Genomic DNA, 22528 nt, shown 5'->3' with positions numbered 1-22528 from the left:
ACTTTCTCTGACTCCTCCATTGGGGGCTGTGTGACCCATCCAATAGCTGACTGTGAGCATCCACTTCTGTGTTTGCAAGGCCCCCGGCATAGTCTCACAAGAGACAGCTATATCTCAATCCTTACAGCAAAATCTTGCTAGTGCATGCAATGGTGTCAGCCTTTGGAAGGTGATTATGGGATGGATCCCAGCATATGGCAATCACTAGATGGTCCATCCTTTCGTCACAGCTCCAAATTTTGTCTCTGTAACTCCTTCCATGGGTGTTTTGTTCCCATTTCTAGGAAGGGGCAAAGTGTCCACACTTTGGTCTTCATTCTTCTTGAGTTTCATGTGTTTAGCAAATTGTATCTTATATCTTGGGTATCCTAAGTTTCTGGGCTAATATCCACTTATCAGTGAGTACATATTGTGCGAGTTCCTTTGTGATTGTGTTACCTCACTCAGGATGATGCCCTCCAGGTCCATCCATTTTCCTAGGAATTTCATATTCATTATTTTAAATAGCTGAGTAATACTCCATTGTGTAAATGTACCACATTTTCTGTATCCATTCCTCTGTTGAGGGGCATCTGGGTTCTTTCCAGCTTCTGGCTATTATAAATAAGGCTGCTATGAACATAGTGGAGCATGTGTCCTTCTTACTGGTTGGCACATCTTCTGGATATATGCCCAGGAGAGGTATTGCGGGATCCTCCGGTAGTACTATGTCCAATTTTCTTAGGAAATGCCAGACTGATTTCCAGAGTGGTTGTACAAGCTTGCAATCCCACCAACAATGGAGGAGTGTTCCTCTTACTCCACATCCTCGCCAGCATCTGCTGTCACCTGAATTTTTGATCTTAGCCATTCTGACTGGTGTGAGGTGGAATCTCAGGGTTGTTTTGAGTTGCATTTCCCTGATGATTAAGGATGTTGAACATTTTTTCAGGTGCTTCTCTGCCATTCAGTATTCCTCTGGGGTGAATTCTTTGTTCAGCTCTGAGCCCCATTTTTTAATGGGGTTATTTGATTTTCTTGAGTCCACCTTCTTGAGTTCTTTATATATATTGGATATTAGTCCCCTATCTGATTTAGGATAGGTAAAGATCCTTTCCCAATCTGTTGGTGGTCTTTTTGTCTTATTGACAGTGTCTTTTGCCTTGCAGAAGCTCTGCAACTTTATGAGGTCCCATTTATCGATTCTTGATCTTACAGGACAAGCCATTGCTCTTCTGTTCAGGAATTTTTCCCCTGTACCCATATCTTCGAGGCTTTTCCCTACTTTCTCCTCTATAAGTTTCAGTGACTCTGGTTTTATGTGGAGTTCCTTAATCCACTTAGATTTGACCTTAGTTCAAGGAGATTGGAATGGATCAATTCGAATTCTTCTACATGAACCGCCAGTTGTGCCAGCACCATTTGTTGAAAATACCCTCCAAACATAATGTGTCCTCCAAGGGTCTTGCCTCAGCATGAGTACCTGTCTCAGCTGAGGTCATTCTGTCAATCAACCCCAGAAGCATCAAAAAGCCAAAGTACAACACCAGAAGATTTTTGGTGTATTTCTCTGTATGGAGTGCCAACAAATGGAACTCATCTACACAATGTAAGGTGAACCAATCCATGTGTGTTGTTAGCAAAGAATCCTTTATCACCTGTCCTTTCACATGCTTGCTTTAGGAGAACATCCTTTCTCTTGTGTCTGCATCAGTAACACATTCCTTCATGATTCTGCCTCAGCCTTTCACCCTTGTCCACCTCACATGTTTGCCCCAGCAAAACTCCTTCCAACAGTAGTGATTTTCCAAAGACCCATTATATTTTCACTTCAGTCCCCTCTAGAAAATCCTTACTATATTTACTTCATTAATATTTGGTATATGCTGTTGTGAAGACTTTTAGCTTAAAAAATCAGAATCTTAATTCAAAGCCCTTGAAAGACCATAGGGTTTAAATTGTAACTCACTAAATTTTTCTTTCAAGCTGCAGCTTTCCTTAGTTCCCAGGGTTCCATTTGAAACTAAGACCCAAGGATCTTTACCTATCCCAAATCGGATAGGGGACTAATATCCAATATATATAAAGAACTGAAGAAGGTGGACTCAAGAAAATCAAATAACCCCATTAAAAAATGGGGCTCAGAGCTGAACAAAGAATTCTCACCTGAGGAATAACGAATGGCAGAGAAGCACCTGAAAAAATGTTCAACATCCTTAATCATCAGGGAAATGCAAATCAAAAGAACCCTGAGATTCCACCTCACACCAATCAGAATGGCTAAGATCAAAAATTTAGGTGACGGCAGATGCTGGCAAGGATGTGGAGAAAGAGGGACACTCCTCCATTGTTGGTGGAATTGCAAGCTTGTACAACCACTCTGGAAATCAGTCTGGCGGTTCCTCAGAAAATTGGACATAGTACTACTGGAGGATCCCACAACACCTCTCCTGGGCATATATCCAGAAGATGCCCCACCCGGTAAGAAGGACATGTGTTCCACTATGTTCATAGCAGCCTTATTTATAATAGCCAGAAGCTGGAAAGAACCCAGATGCCCCTCAACAGAGGAATGGATACAGAAAATGTGGTACATTTACACAAGAGAGTACTACTCAGTTATTAAAAAGAATGAATTTATGAAATTCCTAGGCAAATGAATGGACTTGGAGGGCATCATCCTGAGTGAGGTAACCCAATCACAGAGGAACTCACACAATATGTACTTACTGATAAGTGGATATTAGCCCAGAAACTTAGGATACCCAAGATATAAGATACAATTTGCTAAACGCATAAAACTCAAGAAGAAGGAAGTCCGAAGTGTGGACACTTTGCCCCTTCTTATTACTGGGAACAAAACACCCATGGAAGGAGTTACAGAGACTAAATTTGGAGCTGTGATGAAAGGATGGACCATCTAGTGATTCCCATATCCAGGGATCAATCCTTAATCAGCTTCCAAATGCTGACACCATTGCATACACTAGCAAGATTTTGCTGAAAGGACCCAGAGTTAGCTGTCTCTCGTGAGACTATGCCAGGGCCTAGCAAACACAGAAGTGGATGCTCACAGTCAGCTATTGGATAGATCACAGGGCCCCCAATGGAGGAGCTAGAGAAAGTACCCAAGGAGCTAAAGGGAACTGCAACCCTATAGGTGGAACAACAATATGAACTAACCAGTACCCTGGAGCTCTTGTCTCTAGCTACATATGTATCAAAAGATGGCCTAATCGGCCATCACTGGAAAGAGAGGCCCATTGGACTTGCAAACTTTATATGCCCCAGTACAGGGGAATGCCAGGGCCAAAAAGTTGGAGTGGGTGGGTAGGGGAGTTGGAGGTTGGGTAGGTATGGGGGACTTTTGAGATAGCATTGGCAATGTAAATGAGGAAAATATCTAATTAAAAATTAAAAAAAAATAAGGCTGCCATGAAAAAAAAAAAAAAAAAAAAAAAGAAACTAAGACCCAGCTAAAATGTGTTGAAGACCACAATGCTCTCTCTCGGAATTTACTCAGGTGTGAGAGAACATCGGGAGTATCTTACATTCCTGAAATTCCTAGTCTTGTCATAGCCTCTGGTTGCTCTCAGACCTGGTCTCAAACCTAAGATAGTTTCTATAGCCATCATATTCCCTATATGCTCTAGAATATTTGAAGGAGATCATTGACTTGTGTTGAGGCACAGGTTGACACTGAGTCTGTAGGGCTGCCCTCCCCCAGAGGCTTTTCCCTATATAATCTAGACATATTTTTTTTCTCCTCTCTCCTCTTCTCTCTGCATTCAGGCTTTCTTTCTTTCTCTCCCTTGCATACCTCTGTCATTGCTCCCCTTCAATACTTCCCTGGTCTCCTCCTCCTCCTCCTCCTCCTCCTCCTCCTCCTCCTCCTCCTCTTCCTCCTCCTCCTCCTCTTCCTCCTTCTCCTCCTCTTTCTTCTTCTTCTTCTTCTTCTTCTTCTTCTTCTTCTTCTTCTTCTTCTTCTTCTTCTTCTTCTTCTTCTTCTTCTTCTTCTTCTTCTTCTCTTCTTCTTCTTCTTCTTCTTCTTCTTCTTCTTCTTCTTCTTCTTCTTCTTCTTCTTCTTCTTCTTCTTCTTCTTCTTCTTCTTCTTCTTCTTCCCCTTCCCCTTCTTCCCCTTCCCCTTCCCCTTCTTCTTCTTCTTCTTCTTCTTCTTCTTCTTCTTCTTCTTCTTCTTCTTCTTCTTCTTCTTCTTCTTCTTCTTCTTCTTCTTCTTCTTCTTCTTCTTCTTCTCCACATCCTCTCTCTCTGTCAGAGTTAAACTAGTATCCTAAAGTTGCTTAAAGCGGGTAAGTGATGAACATGGAGTCATCCTCATATATGGCCATTACATTTGGTGGGTGGTTGTTAAGAACTGGAGATTTAGGGTCTCCATATTTCTCTGCAGGCCACTATGTTTGGTTCAGGTTTCAGGCACATGTACAAGTGGCATGAGCTGCTATAGTGACTGAGGTTACTGTGTTCTCAAGGAATCTCAAGAGATTCCTGCTGAATCTCTGTGTGTCACAGGATATCTGGTCATGTAAGTGACATTAGTCACATTTTCCAATAGCTTATCAGCAATTGACAATGGTAGATAAAGATAACTTAAGATACCTACACCTAGACATCTTAAGGGATAGCTAAGGACATGCACATATTGTGTGTGTGTGTGTGTGTGTGTGTGTGTGTGTGTGTGAACTCAGGCCTACATATATCAAGTCCATCTTCTTCACATGTGCACAGATACTTCATATGGTATGTATATCTGTGTGAGATTTCCTGCTTTGCTTCCTGTCTTAGAGAGTTTTACTGCTCTGAACAGACATGAGCAAGGCAATTCTCATACAGACACCTTTTAATTGGGGCTGGCTTCCAGATTCAGAGGTTCAGTCCCTTGTCATCAAGGCAGGAACATAGCAGCATCAAGGCAGGAATGGTGAAGGAGGAGCTAAGAGTTCTTAAGCTTGATCTGAAGTCTGATAGCAGGATACTGACTTCCAGGCATGTGAGATGAGGTTCTGAAAGCCCACAACTACAGTGACACACCTAAACCCACAAGGCCATTCCTACTCAAACAAGCCCCTACCTTCTAAAAGTGCCACTCTCTGGACTGAGCATATACAAACCATCACATTCCCTATTTGGTGCCTTTGCTACTTGATTCGACTTAGAGTTGTGTCTGTAGAGTTCACACACACATAGAGCTTCATGGACAGACAAATGATGTAGAGTTCACACAGACATAGAGGTTCATGCACAGACAAATGATCTTGGCCTGCTTTGCTTGTCAAATACTAACATTTAGAATGAGGAGGTTGGTTTCTTTGAAAAGTTAGGTCATTGTGACAATGTGAAAATGAAGATAACCATCTTGAATATGTCCCATTTGGCCAATGGCTTTGAGAGTGGATCTGATTTAAATGGGGAGGTGTTATAAGATGAGAGATTAGGATCCTTAAAACAGGATTGACCTTTCTTTTGTTTGTTTGTTGTTTTTCGAGACAGGGTTTCTCTGTATAGCCCTGGCTGTCCTGGAGCTCACTTTGTAGACCAGGCTGGCCTTGAACTCAGAAATCTGTCTGCCTCTACCTCCCGAGTGCTGGGATTAAAGGCATGTGCCACCACACCCGGCTACCATTGACCTTCTTATTATCCATCAGGAGCCTGTGTGATAACCTTGACACTCCTACAGACCCAAGCCAAGTATTTCTTCCTAGCATTCTTGTACTTGTTTCTCAGAGTCTTACTTGGAGACAATAAAGAAACAAACACTGAGAGAACTTCGTATAAGAACTTTATTTGGATATAAATGAAGATAAAACTCAAGGACATAACATGGCACAAAAAAAAAAAAAAAAACAGTCTCCTTCAGGATCTCAAGTCAGATGACAAACATATTGTACTTGTTCTTAGTTCTCAGTGGCAGTAAAGTCAGAAGATGTGGCCCCGATAATCACAGGCCCCAGAAAGCCAATCTCCAATAACACAGCCTGTGACTCTGAAATATCAGGGCAAGAGGGATTTCACATCTTGGGATAAAGAGATCATATACAGTACTTAGTGTGTTAATAAGCAGGGCACAAGAGATCTTGGGCAATATATGTTCTGGGTGAAATAGGTTCTCCACATTCATCATTACTGCTAGCAGCATGCGCAATCACAGTTATTATGAATAAATATACATGATAAGTACAAAGACTAATAAAGACTAATCCCCATTTGTCTTAATATAGTTTTCAGTTGTCTGTCCCTGCCATTACATAAATAACTAAACAGACATCTCCATTTTCAAATGTATAATAGATAAATAAATTAGACCTGGTCTAGCCATTTAGATATAGAAGGAAAAATTAACAAGTCACTGAGCTTCATTATGAATAAAACCATGTTATATCCACAAACAAATCTTTACATAAAGGAATTGATCTGTTTGGCTCTTGGTGTTCAATGAGGACAATATAAAGGTAATAAAGTTCCCTGGGTGACACATATCAGAGCTTAAACCTACCACTCTTTCTAAATCATGTCTCTTGTATGATGACATGTCTCACCTGCGTTTTGGAGAGCAGTGCTATTATCTCCTCCAAAGGATATAGAAATATCCTTGTCCTCCTTGACCAACTGTTCCTGGTCTGGAGCCTCCTCAGTGACTTCTTAGGGAGATTCTGCCTGAGTGTGCAGGGCCAGCAGGGGAAAGGTGCTAAGCAGAGTGAACATTCTCATGGATGTGGGTTTCCTAGGAGATAAAAAATACATCAGGAACCATGGATCCTAATGATGTAGGGAGTCAATGCTTGTTGACTTCATTGACTTTATCAAACTATGGATGAAATGAGCTCCAGTAACTCTAGGCACAGCATTGGTCTAAGAAAGATGAGTGTTTAATCATTCTACTTCAATGCAGGTATAAATGGCAATTGATACAATAAGTACTAAAGCATACAACCAAATCACTTCATATACAATTAGAACTTTATTTCAAGTACAAAAAATTAAAGACCCAGACACAAGCATTAAACTACTAAAAGAAAATTTAGAACTAGGTCTGGACAGTGATGTCTTGCATGACACCAAAGTTGCTAAGAACAAGGCAGGTGGGCAAGATGGATTGTGTGATTGCACTGGGCTAGGAAGCTTCTGCATAGGAGAGGAAATAAGCATTGGTGGGAGGTGGCAGACTAGAATATGGTGGAAATGTTTAGCAAGCATACATCTGAATAGAAACTAATACCCAAAACATATAGACAACATGTACAACTCAGTAGTCAAAACCAAGCACTACTAATAGATATTTCTGAAAGTAGAAAGACATTTTAAAGATTATATTATTATCCCTACTGGAATGACTAGGAAGACATTTGTTTTGGAAAAGGTGTGTGAGTTTCCCCTCAGCCAATAAATACTGTTCTTTGAAGCTACGATAGGCCCAGACAGAGAACCCTAGAAGGGCATCTGATAATATGGTCTCCTCCAAAGCAGCCTTGTCTATAGGGAGTACATTGCAGCTAGGCCTCAATGACACATCCATTCTTTGAAAGTTACTTTCATTACTTACAGACCCTTGTGGTATGCAGTGAGGGCAGAGCAAGAGAGACAGCACTCTTCTGTGCAGTCCTTGGGATACAAGAGCAGCAGAAACATCTTGGACAGATTTCCTCTATTTAAGGATGAGTTGTGATGTCTTAATATTTGTGGTTATTTCTATTGGATACTTCAAACACCTGTAATGAAAGGACCATTAAGCATTTGTAAAAGCTATGGTCAAAGCAGGGCTTCTCAGAAAGAATTCTTATTTATCTATTCCAGGACAAGATAACACCCATTTGCCCATTGTTGTTCACTTTAAAGAGCTTGTGCTGCATAGCTTGGTGGGTGAGGCTTAATCACTGGTTTCAGAAGTTACAAAAGAGTACACAGGAAATGTGAGCCCAACAAAGCAGGTTATGCTTTGTGAGGATAACTAGAATACATAGTCAATGAACATGTAAAGAAGGATTTGAAAACTAGTTCTCAGTGAACCTCCTCAGGACCTAAGTTACAATCAGTAGAACTATTTAAGACAGTCAGCAGAATAAGGACATGACATTATGGTGAGATTGTGCATTAGTTCTGCTGTGAGACTGGGCAGGTTCTAAAAGAGTCTTCATTTGATTGAAGTATATTTATCAACTCATTCTCTAAAAGGACAGCATGCAACATTTCTTGGCCACTAAATATGGCTAAACAGTTATCTAGAGCCATATAGCAAAACATTCATGCCATTGTTCCTTGAGACATAAAATCTTTTGAATGTCACACTGACTGTACAGATGTCAGGGAGATGGATCTAGCTAGTCTTAGGAAGTATTGTGTGCTTACAGGCATTAAGCCTAAACCAGTACTGGCCATTTATAAAGATGATGTTAGGCACAGCGTGATCAGAATGGGCATTCCATGCTGGAGATGCACTGACTTTCTACCACCTAGTCCCCAAGAGGGAAAACAAAGCTTTGAGATGCCCTCAAATCCTCTGACACTGCTATCAGAATGCAGGTTTGTCCTAGGTAATCTTGAGCATAAACTTTGTCATTTCTTGACCAGTACCATAATGTGGCACTTGTCAACAAGCTGTATTTTTCTCCAAGATTTGAAGTGTTAATATTTCATTTTCTCCTTCCTAGATGATGCTGGGGCTAGAATGTTTAATTCCTACTAAAATTAGTATATGGCAATCATACCACGAAAGATTATGACCTTAACAATTGGAGTCTTCTGGCAAGGGATTGGGATGAAAGGGAAGAGCCTCCAGGTATAGGGTGGTTCTCTTATAAAGAGACTCAAGGAACCACCTTGTCCTTTTTACAGGGGCTGACATGTTTTGAAAATGTCATTTATCAAGCAGTAAATGTATGACAAGTACATAGTAAATCTTTTCACACATTCATCTGAGACTGCATATCCCACAGAACTGCAGGAAATTGGTACTATAGGCTATGCAATAATACAATTATTATATGACTTTGTATGTGTACTCCTATTATACAAGGCAAAATGGACTAAGGCAGATGTTCAAACTGGAACACATTTGCCATACTGTGAGGAAATCTGAGTCTTGTTGAGAGAACCACAGGGAAAGAACTTGGGTTCCTTATAGTTTTAGACCTGAAATATGTATGGGCAGTTTTCTTAGGGCAAAATACTTTGGTTTATAATGTTTACAAATATCCATCATCAAAACACTCTGCATCAGACAGGTTGATGATGATCCCTCCCTTCTGAGCCACGATGGATGGTTGTACTCTGCTCATGTCATCTCAGCTTACAGCCAGTCTCGTGGTTGCTCCTAACACCAGTACCAACTAGGCAACCATGCTGGAGAGTATTTCTGTGGTAAACTTTCTAAATCCTAAAGAACCACTCATCTCTGTGTCCATGGCAACGACCAATATCCAAATGGAAAATATGAGTTAGAACACATGTGTGTGTGTGTTGTTTGAAATCCATTTCTTTTTGTAATGATATCTTATAGGGCAGTAGGAATATAGAACACAATCATGTACATACACAGTGAGAGAATATGTGACTCGTGTGGATTATTTTGAATATCAACCTTTGGTTCGTCAATGCATTGATGAAATGGGGACTTCATCTTTTCACCTAGTTTCTCAAGAATGAGTCTGAAAACAAGTGCTAGATAAGTGGCATAAAAGACTGTACTCTACTTCTGATGTTTTGATGAAAAAAAAATCTTTTTTTTTTTTTGTTCTTTCAGGACAGGGTTTCTCTCTGTAGCCCTGGCTATCCTGGAACTCACGCTGTAGACCAGGCTGGCCTCAAAATCAGAAATCTGCCTGCCTCTGCCTCCCAAGTGCTGGGATTGAAGGCTTGCACCACCAACACCTGGCTCATGAACAACTTCTTATTCTTTGTTTATCCAATTTACAATGGGGATGCAGGGCTAATGTGCAAGCCTAGTGGGGTTCAGGTCTCTGTCTTTGGGGAGAGATTTAGTGGGTTCAGTTGTTTGGCCTTGGTGATTGCTACAACATGAGAAAGACTAGCATATGTTTGTTATTTTTCTGGGATTTTGAACTACAAACCCTTTCTAGAACTGCCCTTCAATCTCTGTGCCACCATATAAGAGCCATCAGGAAAAAAAAAAAAAAAAGAAAGGCCAGGGAAACACTTTTATTTTCTGAATAAACCAGTTGTTTAAATCATAATATATTCTTATGGTTTTTCAAGAATTTCTGAGTGGGTTAAGAGAATGTGTTATACATACATAATCTTTGTGTGTTTGTGTTTGTGTGTGTGGGTATGTTTATGTGTGTACATAGTGGAATACTAGTCAACCATAAAAAGATGGAATTTTCAATAATTGAGGTGGTACTGGTAGACATTTACTATGTAATAACCAGACACACAAATTTCAGGACAACATGGTCTCACATATGGAAGATAAAAAGCAATGTAATGCCAGGTAAGAATAGTATACTTGCTACTGGAGACTGGCAAGTTCAAGGGTTGCTGAGAGGAGGTTGGTCAATTGGTACAGAGTTACATTTAGGTGGGAACAATGAGTTCTGGTGTACTATTAAACAATAACATTGTTGTGAATAATAATGGATTATGTATTTCAAAACATCTATTACATTAGTATTTTAATGTTTCAACATAACAACATTATAAGTAGCTGAGGTGACAGATATGTTAAATCACCAACTTAATCATTTCACAATATGTACATACATGCAGGAACCCTTACCATTATGTAAGTAGAATTCTATCCACTAGAATAGGTCAGGATAAAAATAATGAAATCTTGTGTTTACAAGAAAATTTCATCCTAAACTGCAAAAGGGAGAAGGAAGAATACATGAGCTTATTCCATCCAGGGTGGAGAATTTGCAGCAGGGAGTGGTTTTGGAACAAATTCTGGAGACAAAGACAGAAGACACTTTTATCTGTGTAAGTTAGTGGAAATGCATTGGAGAACATTATTATGGAGCTTGTACAAGGTGATGGTGTCATGTGTCTGCTAATTGGCACTTACTGGAATTATGCTAACTGTTCCTGCAAACAGACAACCTATGGCCTTAGATTAATACATTTCAGAATGATGACCCCACACTTGCCTTTATTAAATTTATTTTACCCAGGTCAAAAGCAACTAAATTAAAGACAGAAAGGTATTGAGAGAAATTGGTATCTGCCTGTTATGTTTGTGAACCACTAATCAGTATTCCATAATATTTGAGTCTAAAATTGTTATGCTCACTAGACTTAGACATTCTCTACTAGCTCAATGAATGGAGCTGGTATCTGTCAGGGTTGCTATAACAACTACTAAGTAAGATGCTTCTAGCATTCTTTCTTCCTCAAATTCTGATTGGGGCATTCAATTCTCCCAGCATGGTTCCATCCATATGTCTGCTGGGTACCCATACCCTCTGTGCTACTAGAGGCTACAATCTACAAGGTCCACACCACAACTGCTGTCCTTTCATTAGGACATAGTTTTCACTTTAAGAGATGGGGTGATGTAGAGCCTGACTTTCAGCATGGTGTAGCATGTCTAGAGACTAAGGCTGCAAAAAGACCTGTCTACTTACTTCTTTATTTATCTTGGATATCTCTTTCTCGGTGCATTAAGCCTTCCAGTGCTGTAAAACAACTTCATTGTGGTGTACCTGGCAGAGCACACTGGAGTCATGGGACATGTGCAATTTCAGTATATGAAGAAGTTTTCTTTTCTTTTTCTTTTTCCTATTTTATTTTATTTTATTTTATTTTATATTTTATTAGGTATTTATTTTCTTTACATTTACACTGCTATCCTAAAAGTCCCCCACACGCTCTGCAACCCACTCCCCCACCCACCCACTGCCACTCCTTGGCCCTGGCATTCCCCTGTACTGGGGCATATAAAGTTTGCAGCACAAGCCATTGCTGTTCTATTCAGGAATTTTCCCCCGTACCCATATCTTCAAGGCTTTTCCCTACTTTCTCTTCTATAAGTTTCAGTGTCTCTGATTTTATGTGTAGTTCCTTAATCCACTTAGATTTGACAATAGTACAAGGAGATAGGAATGGATCAATTTGCATTCTTCTACATGATAACCGCCAGTTGTGCCAGCACCATTTGTTGAAAATGCTGTCTTTTTTCCACTGGATGTTTTTTGCTCCCTTGTCAAAGATCATGTGACCATATGTGTGTGTGTTCACTTCTGGGTCTTCAATTCTATTCCGTTAGTCTACTTGTCTGTCACTATACCAGTACCATGCAGTTTTTATCTTAATTGCTCTGTAGTGCAGCTCTAGGTCAGGGATGTTGATTCCACTGGAGATTTTTTTTAATCCTTGAGCAGAGTTTTGCTATCCTAGGGTTTTTGTAATTCCAGATGAATCTGCGATTGCTTTTGGCAAGATAGTCATTTTTACTATATTGATCCTGCTAATCCATGAGCATGGGAGGTTTTTCCATCATCTGAGATCTTCTTGAATTTCTTTCTTCAGAGACTTGAAGTTCTTATTATACAGATCTTTCACTTCCTTAGTTAGAGTCAAGCCAAGGTATTCTATATTATTTGTGACTATTGAAATGGGAGTTGTAACCCTAATCTATTTCTCAGCCTGTTTATCCTTTGTATAGAGAAAGACCATTGACTTGTTTGAGTTAATTTTATATCCAGCTACTTCATTGAACCTGTTTATCAGGTTTAGGAGTTCTCTGGTGGAATTTTTAGGGTCACTTATATATACTATCTGGCTCTTTGCCAAAAGAAATTAGTGCCTGTCTCCTTCCAAGTATGATCATCTGAGCTACTGCTTCATAATATGGCAGGATATTACATTTAGGAGAAATGCTCATATGTATCCACATGAGAGGAGCCTTTTGCCACAACAATCCTATAGGTATATGGATTGTATTAAAAATTGACAGATGTAAAGGCAAAGAGTAATCTATATATGCAACAATTTGTTCTTCAATGGCTCTTTCCACTAATTTTTAGGCCAGCAATCATTCTGAGGTTAAAGATGTAGGGGAGGTAGGATCAGAACTCCCTTTAAGAATATCAAATAAAGGTTTCAATTCCCCTGTAGTAAGCTTAAAATAGGGGCGAAGCCAATTAAATCACCTAACAATTTATGAAAACCATTTAAAGTTTGGTTTTTTGTTTTGTTTTGTGTTTTCTTTTTTTTATTACGTATTTTCCTCAATTACATTTCCAATGCTATCCTAAAGTCCCCCATGCCCTCCCCCACACACCCCTACCCACCCATCCCCATTTTTTTGGACCTGGCATTCCCCAGTACTGGGGCATATAATGTTTGCATGTCCAATGGGCCTCTCTTTCCAGTGATGGGCTACTAGGCCATCTTTTGATAAATATGCAGCTAGAGTCAAGAGCTCTAGGCTACTGGTTGGTTCATAATGTTGTTGCACCTGCAGGGTCGCAGATCATTTAGCTCCTTGGATACTTTCTCTAGCTCCTCCATTGGGGGCCCTGTGATCCATCCAATAGCTGTCTGTGAGCATCCACTTATGTGTTTGCTAGGCCCAGGCCTAGTCTTACAAGTGACAGCTATATCAGGATCCTTTCAGCAAACGCTTGCTAGTGTATGCAATGGTGTCATCGTTTGGAGGCTAATTATGGGATGGGTCCCTGGATATGGCAGTCTCTAGATGATCAATACTTTTGTCTCAGCTCCAAACTTTGTCTCTGTAACTCCTTCCATGGGTGATTGTTTCTAATTCTGAGAAGTGTCAAAGTGTCCACACTTTGGTTTTCGTTCTTCTTCAGTTTCATGTGTTATGCAAATTGTATCTTATATCTCAGGTATACTAAGTTTCTGGGCTAATATCTAATTATCAGTGAGTACATATCATTTGAGTTCTTTTGTGATCTTGTTACCTCACTCAGGATGATGCACTCCAGGTCCAACCATTTGCCTAGGAATTTCATAAATTCATTCCTCTTAATAGGTGAGTAGTACTCCATTGTGTAAATGTACTACATTTTTTGTATCCATTCCTCTGTTGAGGGACATCTGGGTTCTTTCCAGCTTCTGGCTATTATAAATAAGGCTGCTATGAACATAGTGGAACATGTGTCCTTCCTACCAGTTGGGACATCTTCCCCATATATGCCCAGGAGAAGTATTGCGGGATCCTCCAGTAGTAATATGTCCAATTTTCTGAGGAATCACTAGACTGATTTCCAGAGTGGTTGTACAAGCTTTCAATCCCACCAACAATGGAGGAGTGTTCCTCTGTCTCCACATCCTTGCCAGCATCTGCTGTCACCTGAATTTTTGATCTTAGGCATTCTGACTGGTGTGAGATGGAATCTCAGGGTTGTTTTGATTTGCATTTCTCTGATGATTAAGGATGCTGAACATTTTTTCAGGTGCTTCTAAGCCGTTAGGTATTACTCAGGTGAGAATTCTTTGTTTAGATCTGAGCCCCATTTTTTAATGAGGTTATTTGATATTCTCGAGTCCACCTTCTTGAGTTGTTTATATATATTGGATATTAGTCCGGTATATGATTTAGGATAGGTAAAGATACTTTCCCAATCTGTTGGTGGCGTTTTTTTCTTATTGACGGCGTCTTTTGCCTTGCAGGAACTTTGCAGTTTCATGAGGTCCCATTTATCAATTCTTGATCTTACAACACAAGCCATTGCTGTTCTATTCAGGAATTTTCCCCCTGTGCTGATCTCTTCGAGGCTTTTCCCCACTTTCTCCTCTATAAGTTTCAGTGTCTCTGGTTTTATGTGGAGTTCCTTGATCCACTTAGATTTGACCTTACTACAAGGAGATTGGAATGGATCAATTCACATTCTTCTACATGATAACCACCAGCTGGGCAGCACCATTTGTTGAAAATGTTGTCTTTCTTCCACTGGATAGATTTAGCTCCCTTGTCAAAGATCAAGTGACCATAGGTGTGTGGGTTCATTTCTGGGTCTTCAATTGTATTCCATTGGTCTACTAGTCTGTCACTATACCAGTACCATGCAGTTTTTATCACAAATGCTCTGTAGTAAAGCTTTAGGTCAGGCATGGTGATTCCACCAGAGGTTCTTTGATCCTTGAGAAGAGTTTTTGCTATCCTAGGCTTTTTGTTATTCCAGATGAATTTGCAGATTGCTCTTTCTAATTCATTGAAGAATTAAGTTGGAATTTTGATGGGGATTGCATTGACTCTGTAGATTGCTTTTGGAAAGATAGCCATTTTTATAATGTTGATCCTGTCAATCCATGAGCATGAGAGATCTTTCCATCTTCTGAGATCTTCTTTAATTTCTTTCTTCAGAGACTTGAAGTTCTTATCATACAGACCCAGATCTTTCACTTCCTTAGTTAGAGTCACGCCAAGATATTTTATATTATTTGTTACTATTGAGAAGGGTGTTGTTTCCCTAATTTCTTTCTCAGCCTGTTTATTCTTTGTGTAGAGAAAGGCCATTCACTTTTTTGAGTTAATTTTATATCCAGCTACTTCACTGAAGCTGTTTATCCGATTTAGGAGTTCTCTGGTGGAATTCTTATGGTCACGTATATATACTATCATATCATTTGCAAAAAGTGATATTTTGACTTCTTCCTTTACAATTTGTATCCCCTTGATCTCCTTTTGTTGTCTAATTGCTCTGGCTAGGACTTCAAGTATAATTTTGAATAGGTAGGGAGAGAGTGGACAGCCTTGTCTAGTCCCTGATTTTAGTGGGATTGCTTCCAGCTTCTTGCCATTTACTTTTATGTTGGCTACTGGTTTGCTGTAGATTGTTTTATCATGGTTAGATATGGGCCTTGAATTCTTTATCTTTCCAAGACTTTTATCATTAATGGGTGTTGGGTTTTGTCAAATGCTTTCTCATTATCTAACAAGATGATCATTTTGTTTTTTTCTTTGATTTTGTTTATATGATGGATTACATTGATGGATTTCCATATATTGAACCTTCCCTGCATCCCTGGGATGAATCCTACTTTGTGAGAATGGATGATTGTTTTAATGTGTTCTTGGATTCGGTTAGCAAGAATTTATTGATGATTTTTGCAATGATATTCATAAGGGAAATTGGTCTAAAGTTCTGTGTCTTTGTTGGGTCTCTCTTTGGTTTAGGTATCCCAGTAATTGTGGCTTCATAGAATAATTTGGTTAGAGTACCTTCTGTTTCTATTGTGTGGAATAGTTTGTGAAGAACTAGGATTAGATCTTCCTTGAAGGTCTGATAGAACTAGGCACTAAACACTTCTGGTCCTGGGCTTTTTTGGTTGGGAGACTATTAATGACTGCTTCTATTTCGATAGGGGATATGGGTCTGTTTAGATCATTAACCTGATCTAGATTTAACTTTGGTACCTGGTATTCTGTCTAGAAACTTGTCCATTTCATCCAGGTTTTCCAGCTATTTTGAGTATACCTGTTTGTAGAAGGATCTGATGGTATTTTTGATTTCCTTAGGACTGTTGTTATGTCTCCCTTTTCTTTTTTCTTTTCTTTTTTAATATTTTTATTACATCTTCTCCTCAATTACAATTCCAATGCTATCCCAAACGTCCCCCATACCCTCCCCCCCCACTTCCCTACCCACGCATTCCCATTTTTTTGGCCCTGGCATTCCCCTGTACTGGGGCATATAAAGTTTGCATGTCCAATGGGACTCTCTTACCAGTGATGGCTGACTAGGCCATCTTTTGATACATATGCAGCTAGAGTCAAGAGCTCCGGGGTACTGGTTAGTTCATAATGTTGTTCCACCCATAGGGTTGCAGATATCTTCAGCTCCTTGGGTACTTTCTCTAGCTCCTCCATTGGGGGCCCTGTGATCCATCCAATAGCTGACTCTGAGCTTCCACTTCTTTGTTTGCCGGGCCCTGGCATAGTCTCACAAGAGACAGCTATATCTGGGTCCTTTCAGCAAAATCTTGCTAGTGTATGCAATGGTGTCAGCTTTTGGAAGCTAATTATGTGGTGAATCCCTGGATATGGCAGTCTCTAGATGGTCCATCCTTTCATCACAGCTCAAAATTTTCTCTCTGTAACTCCTTCCATGGGTGTTCTATTCCCAATTCTAAGAAGGGGCATAGTGTCCACAAATCAGTCTTCATTCTTCCTGAGTTTCATGTGTTTAGCAAACTGTATCTTATATAGTGGGTATCCTAAGTTTTAGGCTAATATCCACTTATCAGTGAGTACATATTGTGTGAGTTCCTTTGTGATTGTGTTACCTCACTCAGGATGATGCCCTTCAGGTCCATCCTTTTGGCTAGGAATTTCATAAATTCATTCTTTTTAATAGCTGAGTAGTACTCCATTGTGTAAATGTACCACATTTTCTGTATCCATTCCTCTGTTGAGGGGCATCTGGGTTCTTTCTAGCTTCTGGCTATTATAAAAAGGCTGCTATGAACAGTGGAGCATGTGTCCTACTTACCAGTTGGGACATCTTCTGGATATATGCCCAGGAGAGGTATTGCTGGATCCTCCGGTAGTACTATGTCCAATTTTCTAAGGAACCGCCAGACTGATTTCCACAGTGGTTGTACAAGGTTGCAATCCCACCAACAATGGAGGAGTGTTCCTCTTTCTTCACATCCTCGCCAGCATCTGCTGTCACCTGAATTTTTGATCTAAGCTATTCTGACTGGTGTGAGGTGGAATCACAGGATATTTTTGATTTGCATTTCCCTGATGATTAAAGATGTTGAGCATTTTTTTTCAGGTGCTTTCTTCAGTTCTGATCCCCACTTTTTAATGGGGTTATTTGATTTTCTGGAGTCCAACTTCTTGAGTTGTTTATATATATTTGATATTAGTCTGCTATCTGATTTAGGATAGGTAAAGATCATTTCCAAATCTGTTGGTGGTTTTTTTGTCTTATTTACGGTGTTTTTACCTTGCAGAAACTTTGCAGTTTCATGAGGTCCCATTTGTCAATTCTCAATCTTACAGCACAAGCCATTGATGTTCTATTCAGGAGTATTTCTCCTGTGCCCATATCTTCGAGGCTTTTCCCCACTTTCTCCTGTATAAGTTTCAGTGTCTCTGGTTTTATGTGAAGTTCCTTGATCCACTTAGATTTGTCCTTAGTACAAGGAGATAGGAATGGATCGATTCGCATTCTTCTACATGATAACAACCAGTTGTGCCAGCACCATTTGTTGAAATGCTGTCTTTCTTTCACTGGATGGTTTTAGCTCCCTTGTCGAAGATCAAGTGACCATAGGTGTGTGGGTTCATTTCTGGGTCTTCAATTCTATTCCATTGGTCTACTTGTCTGTCACTATACCAGTACCATGCAGTTTTTTTTTTTTTTTATCTCAATTGCTCTGTAGTAAAGCTTTAGGTCAGGCATGGTGATTCCACCAGAGGTTCTTTCATCCTTTAGAAGAGTTTTTGCTATCGTAGGTTTTCTGTTATTCCAGATGAATTTGCAGATTGCTCTTTCTAATTCATTGAAAAATTGAGTTGGAATTTTGATGGGGATTGCATTGAATCTGTAGATTGTTTTTGGCAAGATAGCCATTTTTACAATGTTGATCCTGCAAATCCATGAGCATGGGAGATCTTTCCATCTTCTGAGATCTTCTTTAATTTCTTTCTTCAGAGACTTGATTTATTATACAGATCTTTCACTTCCTTAGCTAGAGTGATGCCAAGATATCTTATATTATTTATGACTATTGAGAAGGGTGTTGTTTCCCTAATTTCCTTCTCAGTCTGTTTATTCTTTGTGTAGAGAAAGGCCATTGACTTGTTTGAGTTAATTTTATATACAGCTACTTCACTGAAGCTGTTTATCTGATTTAGGAGTTCTCTGGTGGAATTCTTAGGGTCACTTATATATACTATCATATCATCTGCAATAAGTGATGTTTTGACTTCTTCTTTTCCAATTTGTATCCCCTTGATATCCTTTTGTTGTCCAATTGCACTGACTAAGACTTCAATACAATGTTGAATAGGTATGGGGAGAGTGGACAGCCTTGTCTAGTCCATGATTTTAGTGGGATTGCTTCAAGCTTCTCACCATTTATTTTGATGCTGGCTACTAGTTTGCTGTAGATTGCTTTTATCATGTTTAGGTATGGGCCTTGAATTCCTGAACTTTCCAAGACTTTTATCATGATTGGGTGTTGGATCTTGTCAAATGCTTTTTTCTGCATCAAACTAGATGATCATGTGGTTTTTGTCTTTGAGTTTGTTTATATAATGGATTACATTGATGGATTTCCGTATATTAAACCATCTCTGCATCCCTGGAATAAAACCTACTTAGTCAGGATGGATGATTGCTTTAATGTGTTCTTGGATTTGGTTAGCGAGAATTTTATTGAGTATTTTTACATCAATATTCATAAGGGAAATTGGTCTTAAGTTCTCTATCTTTGTTGGATCTTTCTGTAATTTAGTTATCAGAGTAATTGTGGCTTCATAGAATGAGTTGGGTAGAGTTCCTTCTACTTCAATTTTGTGGAATACTTTGTGCAGAACTGGAATTAGAACTTCTTTGAAGGTCTGATAGAACTCTGCACTAAACCAATCTGGTCCTGGGCTTTTTTTTGGCTGGGAGACTATTAATGACTGCTTCTATTTTATTAGGGGATATGGAACTGTTTAGCTCGTTAACTTGATCCTGATTTAACTTTGGTACCTGTTATCTGTCCAGAAATTTGTCCATTTTGTCCAGGTTTTCAAGTTTTGTTGAGGAATCCTTTTGTAGAAGGATCTGATGGTGTTTTGGATTTCTTCAGGATCTGTTGTTATGTCTCCCTTTTCATTTCTGATTTTGTTAATTAGGATGTTGTACCTGTGCTCTCTAGTAAGTCTAGCTAAGGGTTTATCTATCTTGTTGATTTTCTCAAAGAACCAACTCCTTGTCTGGTTAATTCTTTGAATAGTTTTCTTGTTTCCACTTGGTTGATTTCACCCCTGAGTTTGATTATTTCCTGCTATCTACTCCTCTTGGGTGAATTTTCTTCCTTTATTTCTGGAGCTTTTAGATGTGTTGTCAAGCTGCTAGTGTGTGCTCTCTCTAGTTTCTTTTTGGAGGCACTCAGAGCTATGAGTTTCCCTCTTAGAAATGCTTTCATTGTGTCCCATAGGTTTTGGTTTGTTGTGGCTTCATTTTCATTAAACTGTACAAAGTCTTTAATTTCTTTCTTTATTCCTTCCTTGACCAAGGTATCATTGAGAAGAGTGTTATTTAGTTTCCAAGTGAATGTTGGCTTTCCATTATTTATGTTGTTATTGAAGATCAGCATTAGTCCATGGTGATCTGATAGGAGGCATGGTACAATTTCAATATTTTTGTATCTGTTGAGACCTGTTTTGTCACCAATTATATGGTCAATTTTGGAGAAGGTCCTGTGAGGTGCTGAGAAGAAGGTATATCCTTTTGTTTTAGGATAAAATGTTTTGTAGATATCTGTTAAGTCCATTTGTTTCATCTCTTCTGTTAGTTTCACTGTGTCCCTGTTTAGTTTCTGTTTCCACGATCTGTCCATTGATGAAAGTGGTGTGTTGAAGTCTCCCACTATTATTGTGTGAGATGCAATGTGTGCTTTGAGCTTTACTAAAGTGTCTTTAATGAATGTGGCTGCCCTTGCATTTGGAGCATTGATATTTAGAATTGATAGTTCCTCTTGGAGGATTTTACATTTGTTGAGTATGAAGTGTCGCTCCTTGTCTTTTTTGATAACTTTGGGTTGGAAGTCGATTTTATTCAATATCAGAAAGGCTACTCCAGCTTGTTTCTTCAGACCATTTGCTTGGAAATTTGTTTTCCAGCCTTTCACTCTGAGGTAGTGTCTGTCTTTTTCCCTGAGATGGGTTTCCTGTTAGCAGCAGAATGTTGGGTCCTGTTTGTGTAGCCAGTCTGTTAGTCAATGTCTTTTTATTGGGGAATCGAGTCCATTGATATTAACAGATATTAAGGAAAAGTAATTTTTGCTTCCTTTTATTTTTGTTGTTAGAGTTGGCATTCTGTTGTTGTGGCAGTCTTCTTTTAGGTTCGTTGAGGGATTACTTTCTTGCTTTTAACAGGGTGTGATTTCCATCCTTGTTTTTTTTTTTTTTTTTTCTATTATTATCCTTTGAAGGGCTGGATTCGTGGAAAGATAATGTGTGAATTTGGTTTTGTCGTGGAATACTTTGGTTTCTCCATCTATGGTAATTGAGAGTTTGGCCGGGTATAGTAACCTGGGCTGGCATTTGTGTTCTCTTAGTGTCTGTATGACATCTGTCCATGCTCTTCTGGCTTTCATAGTCTCTGGTGAAAAGTCTGGTGTAATTCTGATAGGCCTGCCTTTATTTGTTACTTGACCACTCTCCCTTACTGTTTTTAATATCCTATCTTTATTTAGTGCATTTGTTGTTCTGATTATTATGTGTCGGGAGGAATTTCTTTTCTGGTCCAGTCTATTTGGAGTTCTGTATGCTTCTTGTATGATCATGGACAACTCTTTCTTAAGGATTGGGAAGTTTTCTTCTAATTTTGTTGAAGATATTTGCTGGCCCTTTAAGTTGAAAATCTTTATTCTCATCAACTCCTATTATCCATATTTTTCGTCTTCTCTTTGTGTCCTGTATTTCCTCTATGTTATGAGTTAGGATCCTTTTGCATTTTGTATTTTCTTTGATTGTCGAGCCAATGTTCTCTATGGAATCTTCTGCACCTGAGATTCTCTCTTCCATCTCTTGTATTCTGTTGCTGATGCTTGCATCTATGGTTCCAGATTTCTTTCCTAGGGTTTCTATCTCCAGCGTTGCCTCACTTTGGGTTTTCTTTATTGTGTCTACTTCCCTTTTTAGGTCTAGTATGGTTTTGTTCATTTCCATCACCTGTTTGGATGTGTTTTACTGTTTTTCTTTAAGGATTTCTACCTGTTTGGTTGTGTTTTCCTGTTTTTTTTAAGGACCTGTAACTCTTTAGCAATGTTCTCCTGTATTTCTTTAAGTGAGTTATGAAAGTCCTTCTTGATGTCCTCTACCATCATCATGAGATATGCTTTTAAATCTGGGTCTAGATTTTCGGTTGTGTTGGGGTGCCCAGGACTAGGTGGGGTGGGAGTGCTGTGTTCTGATGATGGTGAGTGGTCTTGATTTCTCTTAGTAGGATTCTTATGTTTGCTTTTCGCCATCTGGTAATCTCTGAAGCTAGCTGTTATAGTTGTCTCTGTTTAGAGCATGTTCCTCAGGTGATTCTGATAGCCTCTATCAGCAGACCTGGGAGGTTGACTCTCTCCTTAGTTTCAGTGGTCAGATTATTCTCGGCAGGCAAGCTCTATTCTTGCAGGGAAGGTGCCCAGATATCTGGTGTTCAAACCTGCCTCCTGGCAGAAGTTGTGTTCCACTCACCAGAAGTCTTAGGATCCCGTGGGGAATCCTGTGTGTATCCTTCGGGTGTTGGGAGACTCCACTCGCCAGGCACTCTGGTGCTTGAGTGGACCGGAAGGGATTTGTGCCCCAGCTCAATCCGGGTTGCCTGCTTCCCTAGTTAATGCAGTCTCAGATTCCATGTGATTGGATTGGAGCAGGCGCTGTGTTCCA

General features: G+C 39.5%; 2 pseudogenes; one reads left to right on the top strand and one right to left on the bottom strand.

Moving 5' to 3' along the window:
• The window catches only part of LOC147002502 (neutrophil antibiotic peptide NP-2-like), a 28683-nt pseudogene extending 21978 nt beyond the window's left edge, over positions 1–6705 (bottom strand).
• A 3695-nt stretch (positions 6706–10400) lies between these two features.
• Positions 10401–22528, top strand: part of LOC110288010 (beta-defensin 5 pseudogene) — a 96778-nt pseudogene continuing 84650 nt past the window's right edge.

This window comes from Mus caroli, unplaced genomic scaffold (assembly GCF_978045245.1).
Source record: "Mus caroli unplaced genomic scaffold, Mus_caroli_1 scaffold_10, whole genome shotgun sequence".
Lineage (NCBI taxonomy): Eukaryota > Metazoa > Chordata > Mammalia > Rodentia > Muridae > Mus > Mus caroli.
The sequence above is the reverse complement of the archived record's forward strand: the minus strand, read 5'-3'. Positions and strand labels throughout refer to the sequence as shown.